Here is a 5,112-nt window from a genome sequence, read left to right on the forward strand (position 1 = left end):
TAATTTATGAACAAGAGCACTGTCAATAAATTATTTGAATGTTTTGTTCTAGTTGTCCTTGCCTGTCCCATGGTTTGATTGCATGAGCCAATAAGTCTTTTTGTTTCTCCCAAGCAATATCCAGCTCTGTTACAGTCACTGGAAAACACAAGAATCTTTACTAATATGCATATAGGACATGCTATTGGCTCCAGAAATGAATGAAGAGCCTTACAGTTTTAAGTATGTTCAGCTCAAGAGATAGTGTTTTTCCACCAAGGGGACTTTTCTCAAGAACATTCACATACTCAAGGCAATGACCTGGGAAGAACAGAAAGGGGATGGTTTAACATTCTCAAGTACATGTACCTGAAAGGCCCTCACATTTGGTCAAGTCCTCTTTGCATGGATGAGGAAATGGAGCTTCAGAGAGGACAAGAGACATTATGTTCCCAAAGTCACATAGTAAGTCATTAATATGGTCAAAATTAGATTCCAAATCTGACTTCTTTAAGCACTCTGGATTTCTACAATACATTTTAAATAGAATTTTATTTTTCTCATGAAATACATATCAATTTCCAGATCCACTTATTTTATACCTTCAAGATCATTAATTTGGACCTCACTGCCTGCTATTTTCCAGGTTTCAGTCTCTTTCCAGTGTGGTCATTGGCTTCAGCCCATTCGGGATCATGGCGACAGCAGAGGTATTGGACATTGGCAAAAAACTGTATGAGAGTAAAACAAAAGAAGTCTGTGAATTATTACATAGCCCAGGAAAAGTCCTCCTGCAGTCTAAGGACCAGATTACATCTGGAAATACAGTTAGAAAGAATCATCTGGAAGGAAGAGCTGCCGTCTCCAATAAGATTACCCGTCGCATTTTCCAGTTGTTACAGGAAGCAGGTATCAAAACTGCTTTCCCCAGAAAATGTGGAGAGAAAGCTTTCATTGCATGCCCGTGTGAAATGACTCCAACTGAGTGGGTTTGCAGAAGAACAGCAATGGGTTCTTTTCTCAAAAGAAATCTGGACATGAAGGAAGGATTTAAGTTTTTCCCACCTAAAGTGGAGCTATTTTTCAATGATGATGCTAATAATGATCCACAGTGGGCTGAGGAACAGCTAATGGTTGCAAAAGTTTGCTTTCCTGGACTTGTGATAGGCTGAACTGAAGTGGATATCATGGTTCATGCTACACAAGCTGTTTTTGAAATAATGGAGAAATCTTGGTTGCCCCAGAACTATTTACTGGTCGATGTGAAGATTGAATTTGGTGTTGATGTAACTACCAAAGAAATTGTTCTCGCTGATGTTATTAATAATGAATCCTTGAGACTCTGGCCATTAGGAGATTGAAGCCAGCAGAAAGACAAACAGTCTTCCCATGACCTCAAGGAAGTAACCCCTGAAGGGCTTCAGATGGTAAAGAAGAACTCTGAATGGGTTGCAGAGAGAGTACAGTTGCTTCTGAAATCAGAAAGCCAGTGCAGTGTTGTAGTGTTGATGGGCTCGACTTCTGATCTTGGTCACTGTGAAAAAATCAAGAAGGTTTGTGGAAATTATGGGATTCCCTGTGAACTTTGAGTAACATCTGCCCATAAAGGCCCAGGTGAGACTCTGAGGACTAAAGCTGAGTGTGAAGAGGATGGGATTCCAACTGTGTTCGTGGCAGTGGTGGGCAGAAGCAATAGCTTAGGCACAGTGATGTCTGGGAACACTGCATATCCAGTTATCAGCTGTCCTCCCCTCATGTCAGACTGGGAAGCTCAGGATGTATGGTCTTCTCTGAGACTACACAGTGGTCTCGGCTATTTGGCCATACTTTCTCCAGAAGGATCAGCTCGGTTTGCTGATCAAATATTTGGATTAAACAACCACTTGGTGTGGACCAAGCTGCGAGCAAGCATATTGAACACATGGATTTCCTTGAAACAGGCTGACAACAAAATCAGAGAATCTAATTTCTAAGAATATCATTTCATTGGGTTGGGGGGTCCTATACATTCCCAGTTCAGCTGCAGAAAAATAAGCAAAATAGAAAAAAAATGATTCTTGATCGGAGAAATCAAATAAAATTGATAATGAATAAATGCTTCTCTAGAGATAAAAAAGATCATGAATTTGTGAAATGTCAAGAATTTCAGGGTATGTATCTATTGGAGAGTTATTGCAGCTCAGGCAATTAAATTTTTAGTTCTATAAACTACTTTGATTCATTTCCAGTTATCAACTTTGGCATAAAGTCTACTGCAAATTCAGATCTCCAGTCTTTTTGTTAAAAATGGTGTGACTAGCTTTCATGTTGACAAGTATATCTTCACGTCTTCCACAAATTGATGAAATTCTTACTGTTGTGACATTATCCTGAAAATATTGTGACTGGGGGTACATGTGTGTTTTGGAAATCATAGTCTGACTCATGTTGTTATCAGGACCTTATATATTTGTTTGAGAGGAAATATATGCAAGTAAGACATTGGTATTTGTTATCATCCATTAAGGAACCAATTAATCAGCCATTGACTATCAGTAGGTGTCTAGCACCATTCTAGTTATTTGGGAAACAAAAGAAATGTAATGTCCCAGAAACACTTAAAATATATGAATGTAGATAGATTTTTCCATCTTAAACATGCAGTAGCTTCCCTGCTGCTTTACTTTTGCTTTTGTTGTAATAGGAAGCTACATGATACAAGAAAAGAACAGGGGCTTTGGAGTGAGACTGTCATGCCTTTGAATGGTCATCATTAATTGCAGACAGGCTCCAGCTCACAATAACCCTCCCCTCATTTCTAAAATTGAGATAGCAATAACAGCATCTTTCAGTACTGTTGTGATGATTAAATTCTATCACTTACCTAGCATATAGTAGGTGCTGAATACATGCTAACTAGTATTATGAGGAATGGCTGCCATAGGTTTATGCTCAGTTGTTCAAGAAAGTGTAGTAACTTGGGAAAGTTAAACAGGTCCCTTAGGCAGCAGTACAGTAAAGATGTAACTAGGATAGGCTCCCAAGTCCAATAAAACGTGGGTTGAATCCCTGTTGTTTCACTTTAATTCTTTAGTGTCCTTGGAAAGATTAGTGAACTTCTCAGGTCTCAGTCTTCGCATACCCCAAGTGGAGAAAACAACCCACAAGGTTGTTCAAGAGATGGAATGAGATCCCGACTAGAAAGAACTAGCACAGGCTTGGCACAAAGCAGTATTTGTGTTCTTGTGAAGCTATTCATGTCTGTGCTCTAGAAACACAACAACTATTTTATAAATTACTGTCTTAGAGGCATCCTTTTGTTTTCCAATATGCACACGTAGAAAAAACTGAGTTGCTCTTCATTTTTTTTCCAGAGTCAAAAGCAAGAGATTAGGATTTCTTTTAAGAAGTCTTTAAAGATTTTCAAGATGATGCATCAAATTGTGAGACATCTTGTTTTCAGAACAAAAATAGTTGTAGATCTTCAGCAGTTACTCTTCTGGTTACTAATGTGCTAAGCAGTTTACTACTTGGGAGAACTTATAAAGAAAAGGTACTTTAAAAATATATAAAAAGTGCACTGTGAAATGAAGGAAATCTTCTAGGTACTCTGACGTGTACAATTACTACACCATCCTCCACATTTAACTGCTAATACAGTTCTAAAGGAAAGAAATGACAAGGTTAAAAGACTGTACTCTTTTATATGCATGCTGTTTGAAAAGAACACAAATTCATTTTTACTGCATGAAAATGCTAAGTTCTTGAAATGTCAATGCATTTTTTAACTAATAGACAACATTAATTTTATTTGCATTTATTTTATGCTTAATTTATTCCCGTGCCATAAGTTACTGTTTCTTTAGGGATCTCTTTTCCTTCTGTGCAACTTCCTCCTCTGGTTCAGGAACAACTTGTTCCTTTGCAGTAAGGATCATCTCTATATGAGAGGCTCAGCTCATGTACGGGTTAATCCGCCTATGAGCTCTATAAGTACGGCGGCACATCTTGGGTGCTTTGTTCACCTGGATATGTTCAATAACCAGAGAATCTACATCTAAATCGTTAAGCTCGGCATTACTCTTCTGCATTTTAAGCATGTGCACCTAAAATTCAGCACTCTTTTTGGGCCACCGACCCCGTGTCCAGCCCCACTGCTTGGCCAGGGCACACCTACCAACTCCACCATTGTAACACTGGAATGGCACATATTGCTTCTGTAATGTGACATCCTTCAGATACTTGGTGGCCTTTCAGGATATGCATACCCTTGAGGGCCTGCGCAGTTTCACATGTGTTCTTAAAATAAACGCAAAGATTTGAGAGTCTTGATTTGCATGATTTTGTGAGGTTTTCTGGGTCGAGAGAGTAGTGAACTATTTTCACAGGTCACCTCAGGCCGCTCACAGGAAGAGTCAATGCATTTTTAAGTTAAAACAAGGTTGCACTGAAGGCAGAATTGTGAAGGAAGCAAAAGAAAGCTAACTGTCATTGTCTATCAGCCACATGGGATAATCTCACTTAACCTGGGCAATCGTCACCCAGCTAGGTGTTAATGTTGTCCACATTTTACAGAAGAGAAAACACACTCAGAGAGGTAAAATTACTTGTAAGAAAGTACTCCGAAGTTAGTGATCCCTACGCGTGTCTGCGCAACTCCAAACTCCATATTCACTCCAAATCTAGCCCTAGCACCACCACCACCAAACCCTGTGCTTTGGAATAGGTCACTTAGCTTATTTGTGCCTTGTATCACATTGCTTTTGGCTGCAAGTAAATAATTAACATTCATTTAAATTGCACATATGTTAAATTAATTAGAACATTTAGAAGTAGATAGTTCCAGGGAAGGGCCCTCAGTTCAAGCCCCCAGTTAGGTCTTTCCATCTTGCCACCTAATGTGGGTAGACAATGCCCTCCTTGTGGTCTGAGGCTTACTCAGCAGCTTCAGCATCATTTGACAACTTCCCAAAGCAGGAAGTGGGTGTAGAGAAGAAACTTTTTCTCTATATGCTGCTCTTTGATCAGAGTAGAAAAATTTTTTCCCGTAAGTTCCCCCAGTAAACTTTCATTTAATGCAAAAAGGACTGAACATTCACCCATAAATATGGCTAGAGGAGTGGGGTACCTATGCATGCTTAGCTTGGACCAGTG

General features: G+C 39.2%; 1 pseudogene; it reads left to right on the forward strand.

Moving 5' to 3' along the window:
* The first annotated feature begins 674 nt into the window (after window positions 1-674).
* LOC101561472 lies at window positions 675-1,568 on the forward strand (annotated as a pseudogene).
* The last annotated feature ends 3,544 nt before the right edge of the window (window positions 1,569-5,112 follow it).

Source organism: Octodon degus, unplaced genomic scaffold (genome assembly GCF_000260255.1).
Source record: "Octodon degus isolate 3935 unplaced genomic scaffold, OctDeg1.0 scaffold00167, whole genome shotgun sequence".
Taxonomy (NCBI): domain Eukaryota; kingdom Metazoa; phylum Chordata; class Mammalia; order Rodentia; family Octodontidae; genus Octodon; species Octodon degus.